The sequence below is a fragment of the Diospyros lotus genome, chromosome 2 (assembly GCF_014633365.1).
Source record: "Diospyros lotus cultivar Yz01 chromosome 2, ASM1463336v1, whole genome shotgun sequence".
Taxonomy (NCBI): domain Eukaryota; kingdom Viridiplantae; phylum Streptophyta; class Magnoliopsida; order Ericales; family Ebenaceae; genus Diospyros; species Diospyros lotus.
The window spans coordinates 2,938,767-2,962,331 of NC_068339.1; the positions used below are offsets into that span (position 1 = coordinate 2,938,767).

At 32.3% G+C, this 23,565-nt stretch overlaps 1 protein-coding gene across 4 annotated transcripts in view; it reads right to left on the bottom strand.

Moving 5' to 3' along the window:
- Window positions 1-23,565, bottom strand: part of LOC127794328 (probable LRR receptor-like serine/threonine-protein kinase At3g47570) — a 98,152-nt gene that overhangs the window by 19,242 nt on the left and 55,345 nt on the right. The window lies entirely within an intron of this gene.

Genomic DNA, 23,565 nt, shown 5'->3' on the forward strand with positions numbered 1-23,565 from the left:
CATGGACCATACAGCAAATGAGGATGTCATAAGATTAAAACTCTTTCCATTCTCACTGAAAGATAAGGCAAAAATATGGTTAAGCACTCTCCCACCTAGATCTATAGGAACTTGGAGAGAAATGCAAACAACTTTCTTAAAAAAATACTTCCCTGCCAACAGAACTGCTACTCTTCAAAGACAAATCATGAACTTTGCCTGTAAACCAAATGAGAATTTTGCTCAAGCGTGGGAAAGGTTTAAAGACTTTCTTCACACTTGTCCGCACCATGCTTTTGAGCAATGGAGAGTGGTCAGTTTCTTTCATGATTCACTCACTCCCCAATTGAAAATGCTAGTTTCTACGATGTGCAATGGAGAATTCTATGAGAAGACTCCAGAAGAAGCTTTCCACTTCTTTGACACATTGGCTGAGAATACAAGGAACTGGGAAGTTGGTCCAACATCTGCTCTTGATTCAAGAGAAAATCCACAACCTAGAGGGAGATACCAACTGAGTGAGAGTGATGATTTAAATGCAAGACTAACTGCTTTAACAAAGAAAGTTGAAAACATGCAACCCAAAAAGGTGCAATCTGTTAATCAAGTGGAAGTAAAGTGTGTTGTGTGTGATGCAACAGATCATTCAACTGAAGAATGTCCTACCCTACCTGCTTTCAAGGAGGTATTGTATGGACAGACTAATAACAATCATTCACACAACTTTGAGGGGAAACAAAATCAAAATCAGAGTGGAGCCTATTATGGGAATAATCAGAACTACAATTCATACCATCCCAATAATAGAAATCACCCCAATTTTTCTTGGAGAAATGATTCTGGAAATCATTCTCAACCTCCCTTCCCTACACAACAACATACCTTCCAACAAAATCAAGGTTCTTCATCCAATACTTACCAACCTCCTCATAGGAGATCTTTGGAAGATACCTTGCACCAGTTCATCCAAAGTCAAACAGGTATCAACAATCAGGTTGCTCAGCTTGTCAAAAATCAAGACCAAACAAATAGAGCCATAGAAGACATTAGGAGCCAGTTGACCAAGATAACACAAACATTGAGTGTGAGAGAACCCGGAAGGTTTCCATCCCAAACTAATCCTAACCCAATTAGGCAAACCAACCAGGTAGAAGCTTCAAATAGTGAAACCAACACTCATGAACAAGTGCAAGCAGTGACTGCCCTAAGAAGTGGAAGAATAATTGAGAAACCAACTGATCCTAGGATAAACCAACATGTTGATGAAGAAAAAGAACCAAAAGATCATGAATCCACCGTGGAGAAAAATGAAAAAAATGAGAAAAATGAAAAAAATAAAAAAAATGAGAAAAATGAAAAACAAAAAGAAGATGAGAAAGAAATTCAATACAGGCCCAAACCACCTTTTCCACAAAGGTTGAATCATTTGAAAAAAGGGCAACAAAATGCAGATATATATGAAGTGTTTAAGCAAGTGAGAATCAACATCCCGCTGTTGGATGCAATCAAACAAATACCTTCATATGCAAAGTTTTTGAAAGATCTGTGCACTGTCAAAAGGAAAACAAATGTGCATGAAAAGGCATTCTTGACTGAACAAGTCAGCGCCATTCTCCAATTGAAAACTCCTCCCAAATACAAAGATCCAGGCTGTCCAACCATTACATGCATCATAGGAAGTCAAAAGGTTGATCGGGCACTCTTGGATTTAGGAGCTAGTGTCAATTTGTTGCCATACAGTGTGTATCAACAGTTGGGATTAGGTGAGCTTAAACCCACTAGAGTGACCCTTCAGCTGGCTGATCGATCAGTCAAAGTTCCACGAGGAATTGTGGAGGATGTTTTGGTACAAATCGATAAGTTCTACTTTCCAGTAGACTTCATCGTTTTGGACACCCAGCCACATCAGGGGCCTCAACCTCCTGTGCCAGTCATCTTAGGTCGACCATTCCTTGCCACATCAAATGCTATCATCAACTGTAGGAATGGTGTGTTAAAGCTATCTTTTGGGAACATGACTGTAGAAATGAATATCTTCAGGGTAGCCAAACATCAGGACACTGAGAGTGAAGTGGAGGAGGTAGACTTGATCCAAACACTGACCAATGACTGTTTTGAAGAGTTCATGAGAAGACCCAAAGAAGGAAATCAAGATCTTGAAGAAATAAAAGAAGTGGAAGTCATAAGCAAAGAAAGTGAGAAGCCTACATGGATGCCTGGTTTAGAGCCATTAAGAAACTTGGACAGTAAGCTCATGGCTCCTGATAGCCATCAGTCCACGCCTGAGAGAAAGCCATTGCCTAGTGATTTGAAGTATGTCTTTCTAGGAGAAGGGGAAGCATTCCCAGTGGTGATCTCTTCAAGTTTGACACCTCAGCAAGAGCAACAATTGATAGAAGTTCTAAAAGCACACAGGAAGTCATTAGGATGGACCATTTCAGATTTGCAAGGTATTAGCCCTTTGATCTGTACTCATAAGATATTCTTGGAAGAAGGAGCAAAACCAGTTAGGCAAATGCAAAGGAGATTAAATCCCAACATGAAAGAAGTTGTCAGAAAAGAAGTGCTTAAGCTATTGGATGCTGGAATAATTTACCCAATCTCTGATTCTAAGTGGGTAAGTCCAACACAGGTAGTACCCAAAAAGTCTGGAGTCACTGTTGTAAAAAATGAGAACAATGAACTGATTCCCACGCGCATCTAGACAGGATGGCGTATGTGCATTGATTATAGAAAGCTCAATTCTGTGACAAGGAAAGATCATTTTCCTTTGCCTTTCTTGGATCAAGTTCTGGAGAGAATAGCAGGCCAAGCCTACTATTGTTTCTTAAATGGGTACTCAGGGTACAATCAGATAGAAATTGCACTAGAAGATCAAGAGAAGACAACTTTCACATGTCCATTTGGGACATTTGCATACAGGCGCATGCCATTTGGGTTATGCAATGCTCCAGCCACCTTTCAAAGGTGTATGATGAGCATTTTCAGTGAAATGGTTGAGCAAATTGTTGAAGTGTTTATGGATGACTTTTCTGTTTATGGAAGTAACTTTGAGGCCTGTTTGGAGAATCTGAAAAAGGTTTTAGCAAGATGTGAGGAAACAAATCTGATACTCAATTGGGAAAAATGTCACTTCATGGTGAAACAAGGCATAGTCTTGGGGCACATCGTTTCATCTAGGGGGATGGAGGTAGACAGGTCAAAAATTGAAACAATTCAAAAACTCCCCATCCCTAGGAATGTGAAAGACATCAGAAGTTTTTTGGGACATGCAGGGTTTTATAGGAGATTCATTGCTTCCTTTAGCACCATAACAAGACCCTTGTGCCATTTGTTGTCTCAAGATGTTCCGTTTGAATGGAGTCCTGCCTGTCAAAATGCTTTTGATAAATTGAAAGATGCACTCATTTCAGCACCTATCATTCAATCCCCTGATTGGTCCCTCCCGTTTGAACTTATGTGCGATGCTAGTGATTACGCGGTAGGAGCTGTGTTAGGGCAGAGGAAGGATAAGAAACCTCATGTGATATACTATGCTAGCAAAACTCTTAATGAGGCACAAAAGAATTACACCACTACAGAGAAAGAGTTACTAGCAGTTGTCTTTGCCCTGGACAAGTTCTGATCTTACCTCGTAGGGTCACTAGTGATCATTTTTACCGATCACGCTGCTCTAAAGTATTTGTTCACAAAGCAAGATGCAAAACCCCGTCTGCTCCGATGGATCTTACTCCTGCAAGAGTTCAACATTGAAATCAGAGACAAGAAGGGAGTAGAAAATGTGGTGGCTGACCATTTGTCAAGGATTCCAAGTCAAGATCTCACACAATTTGATGAACCAATTCATGACAATTTCCCTGATGAGCAACTGTTTAAAGTGAATGTTATTCGTGCATCATCTGTTGTCCCTTGGTATGCCGACATTGCGAACTACCTGGCAACTGGTCTGATCCCAGACCATTGGAGTAAGCAAGATAGGCATAAATTCTTTAGAAAAGTCAGAACCTTTTTTTGGGATGAGCCCTACCTCTTCAAGTATTGTCCTGACCAAATCATCCGTAGATGCATACCCGATCATGAGCAACAAAGTGTTATCAATTTCAGTCATACTCTTGCATGTGGAGGCCATTTTTCTGTCAAGAAAACAGTTGCAAAAATTTTTCAGAGTGGATTTTATTGGCCAACACTGTTCAAGGATGTGTACAAGTTTTGTTCAAATTGCGATCGATGTCAAAGGTTAGGAAGTCTGTCAAGGAGAAACATGATGCCATTACATCCGATCCAAGTGTTAGAAGTTTTTGACTGTTGGGGTATGGATTTTATGGGCCCATTTGTCAATTCATTTGGTCATGAATATATCTTACTTGCTGTTGACTATGTGTCCAAATGGGTAGAAGCAATCCCGGCCAGAACAAATGACCATAGGACTGTCGTGAAATTTTTGAAAGAAAACATATTCAGTCTATTTGGGATGCCACGAGCAATCATCAGTGATGGGGGTTCCCATTTTTGTAATAAAGTTGTGGCAGGATTAATGAAGAAATATGGTGTACTGCATAAGGTTGCAACACCATACCATCCCCAAACCAATGATCAAGCCGAGCTAGCCAATAGGGAGATTAAGCGCATATTGGAAAAGACTGTTGCTGCTAATCGTAAGGATTGGTCCTTAAGACTAGTAGACACTCTTTGGGCGTACAGGACAGCTTACAAAACAATTTTGGGAATGTCTCCCTATAGGCTAGTATACGGTAAATCTTGTCATCTGCCGGTGGAAATTGAGCATAAAGCATATTGGGCAATTAATAAGATCAACAAGAGTCTAACTGAAGCAGGCTTATCCAGGAAGCTCCAATTGAATGAACTTGAAGAAATTCGGAATGAAGCATTTGAAAATGCAAGATTGGCCAAGGTTCGCATGAAAGAGTTACATGATCGGCACATCATTCGAAAAAGCTTTCAGGTAGGGCAACGGGTACTCTTGTATGATTCTCGATTGCATCTATTCCCAGGAAAATTGAAGTCTCGATGGGTCGGCCCCTTTGTAATCAAGTCCATCTCAGGATATGGGGCATTTGAGATAGAAAATCTGGAGTCAGGACAGCTTCTAACAGTCAATGGTCATAGGTTGAAACCATACCAGGGTAGTGTTGAGGAGAATGAAGGAGTTGTGGATTTAGATGATCCATCATCATCTGATGAGTAGGGAAAGTTTCCTATCGTCTGGGAATCTGACGTTAAAAGACCACCTTTCCATTTAGGTTAAATGGATGTTTATAGATCTGAAAAAAAAATTAAAAAAAAATAATAAAAATAAATAAATAAAAAAAAAGAAAAAAATAAAATAAAATAAAAATAAAATAAAATAATAAAGAATTATATATATAAGTTGTTCATTTTCTGCATTACTTAATTAACTTTGATTCAAAGAGTGTTTCTCTGTGTGCAGTCTAAATAAATTTTTTTTGCATACAAGTTCATGCATTGAAGACCACCAGGTATGCCTATCTTCTATCCTTTTATTGTCGATTGAGGACAATGCGCAATTTAAGTTGGGGGGTAAGGTGTACTTGATTTTATTGGTGTTTGAAAGTACTTGATTTTATTGGTGTTTGAAACTGATCCATTGTGCAAAAAAAAAAAAAAAATCAAAAAAAAAATAATTAATAATAATAATAAGAATAAGAATAAAAAAATTAAAAAAAAACAATAAAATAATAATATAAAAAAAAAATTTGAATTGAGAGACAGAATTGACGCTGGTGGTAGCTATCTTTTCTTGGGCAGTGCAATCACACTGCCCTATAAAGGATAAGGCACACTGCCAAATGTTGAAAAATGAGGCACCAAGCGTTGAAAAAGAGACGCCAAGCCTGACTCTGTAATTATGGCATGCCTCGAGCCGAGTGTAAAATAGTGATGGTCATTGCTCTATAAGAGACTCCATATCTGTATAAGGCAAGCCACCCTTCTTGAGCTCAGTCTTCTCTCCTTTGTGTTATTCTTCGATCAGGTACTCTCATCCCTTTTGTAAAGTTTATAGTTCTTTACTTTCTTCTTAGTATAGTTAAAAAAAAATGAATCTTTATCTCTCAAAAATTCACAAGTACTATCCATCTCTCCCGCAGAATGATTTGAAAAAAATTTATGTTGCTAGGTGTGAAAGACTTAGGTTGTTGATGCTTAATAACATCCCTGAAGATATTCGTTTGCTGATCGAAGCAAAAGTTCGATTAGCTGGTGAAACTTCACCTAGTTTTAAGCATTTTCCAGGCTTAGGGAAGAGTAGTTTTGCGAAGAAAAGAAGAGCGAAAAGAGTGAATGGTTGTTACAAATGTGCTCGATGGACCTGTAACACACGATGCAAATCTGTGGGGTTTACGTCCATAAATCGAGAAGATAAAATTAGTTTCATAAAGGATGGACTGAGTAAGGAGTCTCTGGATGATATCCGATTGACTCTTGAGACGCATCCATGTGGAATAGTGCAAAGAGAACTTCTTGCTTTATGGACCCAGTTCAGAAGTGACCACCAACGCTATAGTCTTGGGAATCTGACTAAAAACGACCATGTTTGCCAATTTATAAGAAAATTGGATGGGAAGCTTATCCCCGCTTCATAGAAAGTGTTTAAGCCGTTTCTGGACGTAAAACCAGAGGAAGATGTGAGCCACAATCACAACTACTTATACATACGCATGATTTTTGTTTGTATTTATTTCTTGTTGAATTGTTGTATAGCTACTTTTGATCGCCAAACTTTTTTTCAGGACATACAAAAGGAACAAACATGGAAGGGCAGTTAGTTCGTCAAATTAAAACCATATGTGTACTTTGTGGCTCTCAACTTGGGAGTGATATTTGTTACGCACTTGCAGCGAACGAACTTGGTAAAAAATTAGGAGAGAAAAAAATTAATTTGGTATATGGAGGGGGAAGTCGTGGATTGAATGGTTATGTTTCACAAGCTGTACATCTTGGAAATTCATCTGTGGTAGGTATAATGCCAATCCCTTTAGCTGAACCACATATTTCCGGGATTACACGCGGTCAACTTATAGAAACGACTTCTATGTCTGAGCGCATGGCTTGTAAGATTTATCAGTCAGATGCCTTCATTGCTTTACCAAGAGGTTTTGGAACACTTGAAGAAATCTTTTGTATAATCTCCTGAGCCAAGAGTAATCTCCATACCAAACCTATTGGACTTTTAAATGTTAACCATTTTTTCGATGGGTTACTCTCTTTTCTTGATCAGGCTGTGGACCAACAGTTCATTTCTCGTTCAGCAAGAAAGATTCTCATTTCTGCATCCACCATTGATAAGCTGTTAGAGAAATTACATGCTTATGTTCCACAGTACGATCCTCATGAGCCTCGGATAGACTGGTCTAAGGCAATTAGTAACAAGCGCCAAAGGGGTCCGATTAATTTAGATTTATCACTGTGAGAAATGCTCTTTATTAAGATGGCTGAGTAAGGAGTACTTTTTGTACTCTTGAGACGCATCTAGTTATTGTACAACTCGCAGAATTTTTCTTGGTTGTGTTCTTTAAAAAAAAAAAAACAAAACAAAAAAACAAAACAAAACAAAACTGTGGAATGTTGTTAGCAAAGTCTTTGATAAGATGGCTGAGTAAGGAGTACTTTTTGTACTCTTGAGACGCATTTTGCTTATCTTATGACTTGCATGAAATTTTTATTTTGGTGTGAAAATATAAATATATATATATGGTGTGCTCATTTGTTGTTTAAGTTTTAGCAGTTCACAGCAAATCTATGGACTTGTGGAGTTACAGGTATTCCTAACAACCCTGATTTATTACTGCAATTCAAGTTGGGGGGGTGTAAGGTCTAGTCATGAATCATCTGGTTTATATTTAACTGTGAGTTTGTAATTACTAGTTTGTAGTCTTGTGGGAATTGATTGTCTTTATCTGCTCTTATAAAAAAAAAAAATTATGTGTTTTAAATAATGCTATTCCTAAAGCTTTAAAGTTATGCACTGATAGCCGGTTAAGTTTGCAATACGAAACATGAATGCATTGATTTCTCATTTGAAAACGTTTATGCATGAGAATAAGTAATTTACATTCATCAGGGATTCAAAATTTAGAAATTGGTTATCGGTCATAAAGTCAAAGGTAACAGTAATTAGCTGATTAGTACACTGTATGATCCCTCAACAGAAGTGGAGACTATTACCCGAGTGAGTGTTTGAGCCTAATAACCGTTAATTCTGAGTGAAATAACACTTACTCTAAATATGCTCTCTTGTTTATCTTATCTTTTCAATGGCTTCAAAATATCAATTCGCTTTGAATGTCTAGTATGATAGCGGATGAATTTGACTGGTTTCAAACTATGAATTAGATGACTGAGAAGCATGATAGGGGGATCAATTTCTTTCATTTTGAGCCTATTTTTTTTTCTTTAAATCAACCTCTTGTTAGCCCATTTGAGCCATTTGTAGTACAACTTCTTTCGTTACCCTTGTTTAACCCATAACCATATGAATTTTATCCAACCTGGTGTGACTTTGGGAATTAGTCTGTTTATCTATTTTCATATTTCAAAAGAAGAAGAAAAAAAAAAGAAGAAAAAAAAAGAGAAAAAAAAGAAGAAGAAAAAAAAAAGTGAAAAAAAGGGGGGCAAATTCTCTTAGTTATTCAGCATAACTATTTCAAAAAAAAAAAAAAAATCCCGACACACCCTTTGCACACTCTACCTTTTCTTTGACAACCCGTATTAACCTTATAGCCCCATTACAACCCAGTCTGGTCCCTTTTGATGCTATAAATCATGTGATCTCAGAATTCGAGTTTGGAGTAGGGAATCATGTTTAAATTCAGAAGTTACTCGTCTAGAGCATTATTCCAATCATGAAGCTATGTCAATTTCCCTGTTCTTTCATGAAAATACGTTCCTTGTATTTGGGATGGCACCGAGTTTTGAACTTGTTCTGCATTTACTCTTATAACGGTGCACCCCCTTGTGTGTACACTTGAGGAATCCTTTTTATTGGAGAGAAAATCCATAGTGAGATTTGAAGTCAAAACTTCGAGGGAGTAAGTCTGTGTGTTGGTTATCCTAATTTCCATTCCTGAGATTGTATGACCTTTAACCAAAAATCTGATTTAGAATGCTAAATTATTTATTTAATTTTATGCATTTCGGTTTCGAATTTGAAATTTTTACATTCATACAGTTATTGTGAATAAAGTTTGGCAGGTGTATAATCTGATTGCTAAGGGACTAGCAATGTTTAAGTTGGGGGGTATGATTAGTGGTTAATTTTATAAAAATTTTGTTATAATTATACCCTTCTTTTGATCTTAAAAATGGTTTAAATTAGATATTAATATATATTTTATGGTTATATGCAAGTTTAAATTGAAAAATGAATGAAATGAAATTTTAAAGTAAAATTTAATAATAATAATAATAATAATATATAAAATTATATATAATACATATACATCATTATATGCATGCATGAAATATATATATATAATATAATCTAATATATATATATGTGTGTGTGCCATATGTAATATATATATAATATATAATTTATTAATAATATTAAATTTTTTTTTTTTTTTTTTTTTAGGCATGAAGAATTCAAGCCCATGAAGAAATCAAATCCATGAAGAAATCAAGTCCATGAAGAATTCAAGCCCATGAAGAATTAAGGCCCAATTTGAGCAACCCATGGAGAATATTATTTGGAGAAGGCCCAAGGATTATTTTTAATCCTAATGAAGATTAAAAACCAATTTATAGAAATCTATTTTTATTTTTTATGTGAGAGCTTTATTAGGTGTGTTTTTTAGCTAAAATCCATTTAACTATTAGGTGGATATTATAGCTAAAATCCATTTAACTTTATGAATGCTTTATTAGGTATGTATTTTAGCTAAAATCCATTTAATATTAGGTGTGTATTATAGCTAAAATCCATTTAACTTTAAGTGTGTGAGTGCCCATTAGATATAATTATGTCTAGTTGAATAATTGAAATTGTGTGGTTTGTATTGCATCTTGTGGCCTATAAATAGATCACTTGATTGTATTTGTAAGTGTGATTATTATTCTTGAATCAAAGTTTAGTTATTTCCTTAGAATTCTCTCTTTGAAAATTGCTTTTGTTCTCTCTCATTTTCTTTAGTATTTTCTCTTGTGATCTTACTTTCTTCCTTTCTTCCTTTCTTCTTTTAAATTCTTATGTCATTTATTATTACTTTATTATTCACCGCCTAAATGGACGGTTAGTTTATGCCTTTAAATTCTTGCAATTTTAATTCTTGTATTTTAATTATCTACCGCCTAAATGGCCGGTTAGTTTCTTCTATTTTAATTCTTGTCATTTAAATTCAGTTATTTAAATTATGTCATTTAAATTCCTGTCAATTAATTTAATGGAGATGAGTAGCTAAATCTAATCTTGGGTTAAGGCAAGGACAGTGTCCAACGCCAATGATTCCCAAAGAAAGCTACGCTTTAAATGAGTAACATTGGTTTAAACTTCAATATGAGTTTGTTTTGATTATTGAAAAATCACTAGGTTTGGATTGGAGCGTAAACCTAACTTAGAGCTTTCATGTCACGCATGAGAGTTACTAGAACTGGAAACGCTATCATACCCAAACCCGGATGATTAATTTAGTTGTTTTGTGTATTAATTGTAATTGAATTTATGGTAGTTTCTTAAATTAGAATCTCGCATATCATGTATGGGGATTGCTTAAACTAGAGCTATCATTATCTTTAATTGCATTTAATAACAAATCCTCATATCTGAAATTAAATTAATGTTGCTAATCTTTTATGCTAATATTTGGGAATCAACGGGTTGGCACTGAAATTGTCTTAACTCAAGTACTTTCCAATTTCATATTCTCACGTTCAGTATTTATTTCAACTTCTGTCTTGCTTTATTTTCTAGTATTTGTTATCTAAAAAAATCATAAAAAAACATGTTATCAATCCATCTAAATGCGTGTGCGTGTGTGTGACATTCTTTTTTTCTTTTGCTATAAATAAATCTCTCAGTGGACAACCTGGACTTATCCAGAAAGTATAAATTTAAATTTGAACTACAACTGCACTCGTACACTGACGAGTATAAACCTCTCGCCTAAATAAATAAAAAAATATAAAATTTTTATTGTGTTTTGTTTTGTGTTTTAATTGCAGGGTGAGAGTGCAGTCAACCAGCTTTTGAAAAATGCTGGTATAATAGCTTTTACACGGGGCAGCTTTTACGCTGAAAATTTTTGCCAAACACTTTACCTTCAAAAGCTGTATAGCTTATCAGCTTTCAAATAGCTTATCCGCGGTCGAACCGGTAAGCCAAACAACCTCTCAATCACTTGCAATGTTGGTTGACAACACGTTCCCATATAATGACCTAAATACCTACAACCCTCTTCACTGTTTTTCTTCTATATGTATGTATGTATGTATTCTGGAAATAAGAGAAGTTTGCTGCAAGTTTTAAAAAAAAAATTATGAAGTACAACATTGGAAAATTTTTAAATAAAAAAATACTAATCGTATAATTTATTTTTTTATAATTTATTAAATATTATTGTATATGTATCCTGTGTATATTTGAATGGGAACTGCCTGGTGAAGCCAAGGCTGAGAAACCGGACATGGCTGAATGCCCTGGCATTGCCATCCACAAAAGAAATCCTCTTCTTGCTGTTGCCACTCCATGCCCGTGCTAAGTTTAGCTTTCCACTATTTCATGAAGCTTATTTTCAAGATTCGTACTCTGTCATAATTATCTCCTTAACTGTGTTCAATGTGTTATGTGGTTTGAAGAACATTTTTTTTTTTTTTATCTTATTTTTACCTGTTCAGTTGTGGCTTAGTACCACACTCATTGTAAGGAACCAAATCTCATTCAAACTTAAGCACCAAATCTCATTATGTGTATTTTGTGTTTTATGTATTTTGTGTATGTATCCTGTATATGTATATATATTTTTATGTAGCACGTGTGTATTTATTCTGTGTAACTCCATTTCCTATATTCTGTGTAAACTCCATAGAAAATTTTGCGTAACTCCATTTCCTTAATTAAATATATTTTTTATTTCCTTATTAAATATATTTTTTATGTATGGAACTCCATTTCGTATATTTCGTGCTGTGTCTTTTTTCTGTGTTTATATTTATGAAAATTTTGTGTATGTATATTTAACATATATTAACATACATTAAATATATTTAACATCTATTAACAAAGAGAATGAGTAACTTCTATATAAAAATAAGTTATATTTATGTCAGAATGAATAACCATAGGGCATTTGAAAATGGGTCCTAAGATAGTTTCAATCTTAGATCCCTTGAATATAGCGTGAGAACGTGTAGGGGTTGTTCATCATCTTCGCCCTTGAGTATTGAAGAACACCCTTAAAGTAAATTTGTTAAATAGTTGTTATTTATAATCCCGAAATAATATTTAATATCATGCCCAAAACAATATATTAAATAGGTTAAATAGTTGTTCATCATCTTCGTTTTGTTTATCAAAAAACAATAAGTTTGTCGACACTATAATACAAACAACTTTTTAAGAAGTGATTTGGAAAATCAACTGTTTTTCATTGCTCTAATAAACTGCATGAGTAAACTAATAAACTAATAAGTTTCTGATGTGACTGAATGAGTATCTTATATTTACGTGAACGGGTAACCGCGCATTTTAATCTTAATCTTAATATTATTTACATTGAGTTGAGCTATGATTTATTTTTAATCTTAATATTATTTACACTAAGTTGGGCTATGATTTATTTATAATGTATGACGATTATAAACAACTAAAAATAGACTCTTTATAAAATAAAATAAAATTAAATATAAAAATAATTCTCATAATTTCTATAGGACGATTTTTCTATTTTTTGATTTTTTATGTAGTTATAATTTAATATCAGTAGCACTTACTGGTGTGCATTTTAATTTTTGATTTCTTTTAGATTGCAGAGTACTGGTTATTGTGTATTATTTGATATTTAATTTTTTTTTATTTGATTTGTTTGGAATTGTATAATATAGGCTGGTAATTAATTGTAGAATATAGGTTAAAATTGTAAAACACAAGTTGCTTTATTATATTGACTGATACTTTTCTGTAAAATACAAATTGAAATTTTTTTGTTTATACAATAACTTTAATTTCTATTTTTTGTTTAGTTTTTAAATTTTTTTTACTTACTCTTATATTTTAATTTGCAATATTGGTCAATATTATAAATCTTATATATTTGTTTATTATTTGAGTTTTGTAGAGCGTTTAATATAAATAAAATTTTTACAAGTTTTTCATAAATTTCAACATAAGACACCGTGCATTTTAATCTTAATATTATTTACACCGTGTCTTTAGGCACGTTTATATTCATTATTTGATAATTTCGTGTTTAAAAACTATATACATTGTCTTCAAACACGTGATATAAGGGAGTTTAAGCTTTCAGTTTAGTACATATTCAAGTTCAGTGCTTTATTATTTTGCGTTTAAATTCAATATTTGATTTTTTTAGTTGCACCGTGCCTTCAGGCACGGGTTATCCTTGCTAGTCTATATAATAAAATACAAGGGTTTTTGAAAATGTCTCAAGAGAAAGACATTTTAATGGCTTGGATCAATTTCTGAAGATTTGATGGTTAGGATTAAAAAATTTCCCGCTCAACAATTCTTCTCCAATTTGCCCGCCCAACGATTCTTCTTTAATTTCATAAATAAACTGTTCATCCATTTGGGTTTCTGAGAAAGAGAGATAGAGAGAGAAAGAATAACAATGGGTGGATGGTGATGAACAGAGAAGGCAGAAGGCGACAGCGGCACCCATGGCATCGTTCATCGTTGCCGATGGTGTGCGCTGCTGGCGAGCGTGGGTCACGGCCATAGCTGGATATCTGCCATGGCCGTGGGCCTGCACCTTTGTCGTTGTGGGTCGTCTTTCTTCCTTTTTGTTTCCTGTCGCACGTATATATAGATATATATATATATATGCATATGCATATACCCACACACCCAAACACACACACCCGTCGCCCCCAAACACACACATACGCATATACACACACATTCGTCATATATGTATAGACAGATGGAGGAGAGGTGGTTCGGAGTGTGACTGTCAATCGCCAATCTTTTCCACTGTTTCTTGCCTCAATCTCTGTCTTCATTCTTTCTTTCAATAATGTTCCTGGATGCCACAATCTCTATCTTCTTTCTTTCTTTCAGTAATGTTCCCTGTGTGTGTGTTGTTTTTGTCATGAATGCAAACAAACAATCCTTCAAGCTCCATGCCCAGAAAACCAAAACGTTTTTTTCTTTTTCGTCTTTTATTTTGGTTAAGTAAGAAAACCTAATAGAAGTGAAATGTCAAACTACATGCAGGAGTTAAGATGTTGTAACAGAACTGTTGAATCGAAAAAACAATACAACAAATTGCTATAAGACTTTATTCAATTATCCTAAATTCAGTTAAAAACCATAAAAACTCAAAACCCATCAACAAAACCACAAATAGACACACTCAAAACCGACCAATTAAACCACCCAATCCGCCCAATTTCATCTAGAACTAATAAAAAATGCAGAAGAAAAGGAAATTACCAACTTAATCCTGGAGTCAACAGAATGCAAGAAAGTGGTGGGGGCATTCCCTGGGTATCCATTTGTCCCAATTTCCTGGCCCACCGGCAGCTTCTGCTGTGCATTTGATTTGGGTTCTTGCTAGAGAGAGTTCTGGCCTGCGGTTTGAGTATTTTTTGGGCAATCTTTGGTGGGTGAAGAGTGGAGAAGCTTGGGCTTTGAAGGAAGGGAGAGAAGTTGGGAGGAGTGATCTGCAATACATCAGTGTTGTGTGTGTGTGTGTGCATATTTATGTATTTTGTGTGTGGAATATGTTTTGCCTGACTTTCTGCCTCAAGGGGAATAAGCTTTAAGGCAAAGTTTATGTAATTATGTATTTAACAGAGCTTCCGTCGTAGCTCGCTGTGACATCTGGCTCTTCCATTGTAGCTCCCTCAAGAAGCTTCTTATGTAATTTTGTGTATATATAAGCTCTGTATATATATACTAGCATATACCCGTGCCTAAAGACACGGTATAAATAATATTAAGATTAAAATGTAGTTATAATTTGTACATATTATGTTAAAATGCTCTACAAAACTAAAATAAAAAATAAATATATAAAATTTATAATGTTCACCAATATTGCAAATCAAAATATAAAAGCAAGTTAAGTTATTATATACTTATTAACGTTTTATAATAAAAAGAACTCAGCCTATTTGTATGAAGCATAATAACACTTATATTAGGTATAACACTACCTTCCAAGCATTTGACATGTTTCCATAGCACTTTTAAAGTGTGGCTCAATTCTAAGAAGTAGTTGTGTGTTAAAATTGAAGATTGACAACAACATTAGTTATAGTTCTCTTAATTGAGGCTAACTAATACTTAATAGCCTGTTGCTTTTGTTAGTTAGTTCTCTACTGAACCCTTCCTCTCCCTCTCTCCATACAATAGACATTTGTCCACATAATGGCTTGCACATATAAGATTTTTTCATTTATCCTTCTTCATTATTGAATGAACAATAAATTACATTAGAAACTGTAGTCCGAGCAAACTAAATGGAATATTAAGAAAGCATTGCGTAAAAAGATAGAAAAGAAACTGAAGAAAAGAAGTTGATCACTTTCTAGAACTTAGGCAACACCATGAAAAGAGAAAATTGGGTTTTTGAAACTAATTAAAAATGAAAAAGGTTAAGAGACCTGATAATATAAATGCAGTGGGTTGCTCTCATAAATAGCATTGCAGTGCTCCAGAGTTTGCTTATAATTTCCAGCCTTGTACATCTAATGTGCAACCCCCAAATGCACATCTTCTTCATCATCAACAACATAATCTCATCTCATCAGCGTAGGGCACATCACATACAAAAACCAAAACTGACAAAAGCTAAAAAACAAAAAGAAGAAGATTATACAATGCCCACGAAAATTGCAATCCCATCAATCAATCATTGGGTATTATTTCATTTTTTTTAAATTCAAAAACTAAACCTCCCCCAGCCGGCAACAAAAAAGAGAGAATAATCTGATCAAACAATTGACATGACCCAACAATAAGCTTGAATTAGAAAATAAAACGAATATGACTGAAAATAGAGTAAATGACGATCAATCATAAACGAAGAAAAAAAAACCCTAGAAAATGGGGGAAAGTAACCTTGAGAATAATTAGGAGTGGACTCCGACTTATTAAAATTCTTAACCAACGGCTTGAGTTGGGAGGCAGAAGAAGAAGACACTAAATCATCAAAACGAAATCTGCACCCATCCATACAATGACACAAAATTCAAGACTGTAAATGTTAGATTCTTCTGAACTTCTAAAACAAACTACAAATCTAGAAGATAAAATATATGCATTAATGGCAATTTCACGTATCAAAAATTCAGATCCAATCAACGGAGAGTTAGATCTGTGTTCATCCATACAAAATTCAAGCCATGTAAACATCGAATTCCTCTGAACTCCTGAAACAACCTATAAGTTAATTAGAAGGGGCACTTAGTCTTGAAGGTTTGGAGTGAATAATAGATCTTCTTCCTTGCCAACACCTGAAAGCTACACATCATCATCATCATCTAACCCAAACCCAAGTAAGTTAACTTAAAGTTGCAGCCACCACTACAAGAAATTTAGGATATTGTGACAAAAATAATTGTGATGGATTAAATTTTGTCACGAAAAATATCCTTTTTGTGACAAAATTGTGACAAAATCGAATTTTCTCATGCAAAATTCAAAAGGTAAGTAAAGTTGTGACAAACAATATTTTGACATAATATTTTGTCATAATATAGTAATGTAAATAATTTATAATGACAAAATAATTTTTGTCACAAAATTTTGTCACATCAAGTTGGCGCCAAAATTTTGGCTCCAATTCAACTTACATAATATGACAAAATAATTTTGTCACAAAAAATTTTGTCACAATATTTAATTATATAAGATGTAATTACAAAATTTTTTCGTCACGATAAGTAATAATTTTTATAACAAAAATACTTTGTCACAACATAGTATTATAAAAAAAAAAATGACAAAAATATGTACGTCACAAGAAATTCAATTTTTTGTAACAAAAATAATTTTATTAAATTTAATTTATTCATAAAAATACATCATATTAGGCATAAAAAATAATAATCTAGTGACAAAACAAATTCAAAATATTTTATCAAAATAAAAAAAAAACAAAAGACATGTAGTGACAAAAATATTTTGTTATAATATTTTGTCATAAAATATTTAGCCCCAATATTAATTTTGATGAATTCAATTTTTTTCATAAAAATACGTCCTATTAGAGATAATAAAATAATAATTTAGTGATAAAATAAAAAATTTCAAAATATTATCACAATAAAAAAATAAAATACATGAAGTGACAAAAATATTTTATTATAATATTTTGTCACAATAGGGCCAATATTAATTAAATATCTTGATAAATATATTTTCTCAAATATAGTTTTAGTTACTATATTTTATCATAATATATATATACATATATCAATCCATCTCAACATTTGTTAGTTAAAAATGTTTAAAAATTTTGATCAACTCCCTAAACAGAAGAAGGATTAATTTAAATATTTTATTATAAATTTTTTCATATCATGTTTCATTAGTGTAAATGAATTTTAACTAGACATATGTTATTCTGTTGTTAGATTATTGATTAAAAAATTGCAATCACATACACATTTATCAATTGACAATCCAACCAAATGAGACGAATTAAAATTAATGACGATAAGTCAAATCAATATATATTATGATAAATTAATTTACTCAATTTAATTAATTGCCCGACAAAACTAGTTAGGAAAAAAGATCTTAGATAATAAAATGATAATAGATAAATATTTTATTTATAAATATTGAACATAAATTTATTATTTTCACAATAAAGTTAAACGATCACAATAAAAATCTATGCTATAAAGTAATGTAGTCTCCTAGAACACCATCTTTTGTAAACCCAATATATGATTAAAGAATAAAATCTTATTATGTTACAACATAATGTATTGACTTCCAAACATGTCTTCCTGCTTTTACAACTATACATTATTTTGTTTCTCATATATTACAACACAAATTGGATAAAATTTAACAAAGCACACTAAAAATAAATATCACTAAATAGTCACTTCACTTTTGGCATATCCAAATGATCAAAAATGAACTGGCATATCCAAATGATCTATGAAGATCAAAAAGCTATCCAACTCATGAGCAAAAATCCAAACGGATAAAACAACATGCCAAATGATTTAGGCAGGGACAACCCAATTCAAAACCAAACCAAACAGAACAGTTTACCAATTGAATATAAAAGTAAAAAAAATCTCCATTGTAAACCAAAATACAATTTGCCAAGAAAATAAGCTAACAACTATAGTTCACATAGCACATCTAAATAATTGGCGACTGCGCAATCGAACCGTGCTACTGCTGAAGACCGAAAATCCAACATCCACTTGTGCTTCTGCTTCTGCTTCTAATTAAATTAGAACATATATAGAACAACTGCCCATCAGCTGTAAAACAGAAAACCCCATGAAGGAAAAGAAACAAACCGAAAGCAGGAACCAAGATTGGAATACCAATCATCATCAAAACAGAACAACCAATGGTATAGTTTGTAGATTTCCTCCCCAAATCAAAAGATATGTGGTTCCATTGAGGTCAAAGTTGTTAATGGAGAACCCTTATATAGTATCAAGAAAATATTGTCAGTACTAACAAATGAAAAACACGTATGGCCAGCTTCTCTAAACTACCTAACTAGAGCTTACAATGAAAGTCTGATCTAATCAGCATTTTAAAAAGTAAAAGAACATGTAACGATGAGTAATTAATTTGATGAATTGATTTTATAAATCTATATGTCTTAAGATGCTAGGTTTTTAAAATTTTCACCTGAAAACTTAGCAACTTCGTCATCGGTTAGCCTGGCTACGAATCCATTAAAACTCCTTCAGTAGCTGTAAACTAGCGAGTCATGCAATCCACACGTTAAACTTAAACCACCTCTTATGATCATTCGACAATTTTGCAAACTTTTATTCTTCAGTACTAGATATGATCAAAACATAAATTGATCTTGTGATCTCTTCTTGAAAAATTATCCTGTAAAAAAAATTAAAAATAAAAATAAGTGAGATTATACATAATAATTAATAATAAACATCATATATAATTGTGATCTTAATAATTTATGAATTAAAATTTTGTCAAATAATATGTAACACGATATTAAAACTTACCGTCATCTTCATCTTCATCATCTTCGCTACCACCATCATCTTCTTTATCATCAACATCATCATCACAATAATCAATAATAGTATCATCTTCTTCATTGTAATCTTCTTCGTCACTACAACTATCATCAGTTTCATCTCTTGTTTGGACCAATTTCTTATTTGGAACAACAATGCTAGCATCTATTTCATCTGGAAACACATCTTCTCGAAGTAATGATCCTATATTTTCTGCACCTATTTGTTCAACCTCAATAACATCATTTACCTCATATTGTTGATATGGTTCATCAATTATTGGATTGCCATAACCTTGGTGGTTTATATATTTAAAAAAGAGTATATGATTTAATAATTGATTTTTTGTAATACTAAAATTAATTTTTTATTATCAAAATTTATTTTTGAGAAAAACGTCATATGATGATTAATTTATTTGATTAGAAATTCAACTAATTTATACTAATTGATTTGCTCCAATACATCAATTGATCATTATATCAATAATTATATGCTTTGAGTGAGCTCAAGGTAAACTAATTATATTTTTTTTCTTCCTATTTATAAAATGGATTCAACTATTTTATATTAATTAATTTGCTCCAATACATCGATTGATCATTATGTCAATAATTAATTATATGCTTTGAGTGATCTTAAGGTAAGCTAATTATATATTTTTTTTGTATTTACAAAATGGATTCAACTATTTTATATAAATTAATTTGTTTCAATACATCAATTGATCATTATATCAATAATTATATATGTTTTAAGTGAGTTTAAGGTAAGCTAATTATATTTTTTCTTCTGATTTACAAAAATGAATTCAACTATTTTATATTAATTAATTTGCTCCACTACATTAGTTAATTATTATATCGATAATTATATATTTTTGAGTGAGCTTAACATAAGCTAATTATATTTTTTTTTTCTATTTACTTAATTTTAATATTTATTTCACTAATTTTAACATGTATAACTATTGTTGTACTCATTTTTTCGTGATAGTTCTCATAAAAAATACAATATTTTTGTTATAAATAATTCTTTTTGAAGACTTTTTCCAAAAGAATTTATCAATCACTTTTTTGATACTAGGTTTCAAAAATCATATTTAGGTAGCATAAGAAGTTCCATTATTTTCATTGATTCATATATAAAAATTAATTATATATTTTTAATAAGTAAAAATTAATTTTATATATTATTGTAAGTGTTAAATTGATTAAATTTTAATTTAATTATTTTTAATTATATGGTTAAATATTAAATTTTAAACAATTATATAATTTAAATTTACTAATAAATTACAAAAGAAACACTGAATAAATTTGTTTTAAAAATTTCTCTACACATTTTTCCCTCTTTATTAATTTTTTATTCTCCCATTTACATAGTAAAAATAAATGTCTTTGTTTAATAATTTTTTATTCCCTCCACGGAGCAATGCACCCAAATTTTCCCTTTCCCCCCCACCAATTGCTTTTACGCTGTAAAAGCTTTTCCCTTCCCCCCAAATTTTCCCTTTCCCCCCACCAATTGCTTTTACGCAGTAAAAGCTTTTCCCTTCCCACGGTAAAAGCTTTATTAAATCATAACAGTTCCAACGCCGTGCACATCCTCAAAAATCTTGTCTCTTATATTTTATTCTCCCCTTGCCTTACATCGTCAGATTGAATCATCAGATCAAACTTAGGGTCAGATCCAACACTGTCAGCATCATCAATTTTCAGCGTGTCTTTTTCTGAATCAGGTTTGATTTTTTATGTTATCTATTACTATTTTTCTGAATCAGGTTTGATTTTCCCTTCCCCCACTAATTGCTTTTACACGGTAAAAGCTTTATTAAATCATAACAGTTCCAGCACCGTGCACGCCCTCAAAAGCCTTTTGTCTCTTATATTTTATTCTCCCCTTGCCTTATACTGTCAGATTGAATCGTTAGACGGCACTTGAATCGTCAGATCCAGCATTGTCAGTATCAATTTTCAGCGTCTTTTTCTGAATCAGGTTTGATTTTTATGTTATCTATTACTATTTGTATGTAGAACTATATATGCGTTTTTGTGTTAAAAAATAAATCTTGATTTTTTCATATCTCCTGATCAATTTTTTTCAAGTTAAACAAGTTTGATTTCTATGTAATTCATATATGTAACTATATAAGTATTTCTCTTGTATTATAATTTGTCATTTGTTTTTTTTTTTAATATGAAAAATTCCTAATCATATACATGTAACTATATACACAGTTTCTTATGTACATATATAATTTATATAAATAATCTGTATATAATCTATATATGTGTATACATATATACAAATTATATATAATCTGTATAAATAATCTATTAAAATAATCTATCTATAATCTGTATGTGCACACAGATTATATACACATACATAACCAATTGCATATATAGTTACATGTATGTATATATAATCTATATATAATCTGTATGTGTATACAGATTATATATATGTATGTGTATACAGAAACTGCGTATTACCCACCCCCCTCCCCCCACGTGGGCATCTGTATAAGTGTTTCACCCTCTCTCTGTTTTCCTCCCCTACCCTTCCCAACCCACCCACTTTTTCTGTCTTTGTAATCTATATATATAATGTATATATTTTTCTTTCCCTCTTCTTATTTTTTCTCCCCCTCTCCTCAATTTACGATGAATTGCATTCCTAGCTCTAGCTGTATCCCTGGCACATGTCAAGCTGCCAAGTTCTTAATTATTATTTTTAGCTAATTGTGTTGTTCAAAATTAATCTGTTGAGCAACAGATTAATTTTTAAAAGATATATATACTAGTATTTTTAATATTAAATTATTCTTTATTTCTTTTTATCTCAAGAAATTAGTTGGCATTTTTTATACTAATGATACTAATAATTGTTGGCAACAATGAAAAATAATAAAGAGTAAAATTATGATATGGCCCTATCAAATTATAGTTTTGTTTATGTTAACGGATTCAATTAATAAATAAAGGGAGGAAGGGTGGATGGATAAATAAAATACCTTATGATTTTTCTTTTATTTTTTTTTCTTATTTCTACCTTGTAATATAGTTTGATTTAATAGATCGATATATTAAAAATTTCATCTTGATTGTCGATAAACAATATTATTATTGATGACTTACATATTTTTGTTTTATCATATAATAGATTTAATTGCTATGGCACCTGGTCCGAAAAAAACAACTATTTTGAAATCAAAGTCCACTACTGTACCGTTAAATGTTTCGATTACACGTGTGCAATCCAAATCCAATACTTTACCATCAAAGGTTTCTAGTACGCAAATACAATCCACTACTTTGCCACCTAATTCCAAGAAGAATGTCTCTTTGACAACCATGGTTCATGCTACACAACTTGGAGAAAAAGATTCAACACCAACAAGAACAAATGATGGTATTTCACCATCCACTTTGAATAAGAATGGGAGTTCATTAATTTCTCCAAATGACACGGAGACAATTGAGTCAACAATTGGTGGAGGTTAGTTATTTATTTATATTTTTTTTGCTTTCCAATTAATTATTTATCCATTGATTGTATTTCTATTTTATTAATTTTACTTTTAGTTTAGTTTGATAAACTTAGCTTATTTGTACAATGTGGTTAAATTACAGTTGGCAATACAAAGAAAAGAGGTCGGGGAATAACTAGAGGATTTGAGGTTAAAAAGCGGATGAAAGAGGGTAAAAAGATTGGAGGAGTTATTATTAAAAATTCAATGCATCTACCAATTGGCCCTGCTGAAAAGATTTTTAAAATGGAGATAGGAGTTGTCACTCGATTGTTGGCACCATTAAGGGTGTTTTATTGGAAAAAAATGACAGATACTCTTAAGAAGCCCCTCTTCTCAAAAATTGAGGTGAGATATATTTATAATTTTTTTATTTTCTTATAAGAACTTTTATGTGTAATTAAGTTTTATAATATAGAAATTACTTATTTTGAACTAAATATTTGTAGAGTGAGTTTGACATAAACTTGAGTGATCCACGTACAAAAAAAGTAGTGGATAAGATTATGGCTAGGCATTTTACGATTTACAAATACCAATGCCACATGCATTACAAGAAATTTGCTACCCCGGAGGAAGCACGTTCAAATCCTGTCGATCACATGGAATCGGATGATTGGAAAGCTTTATGTACACAT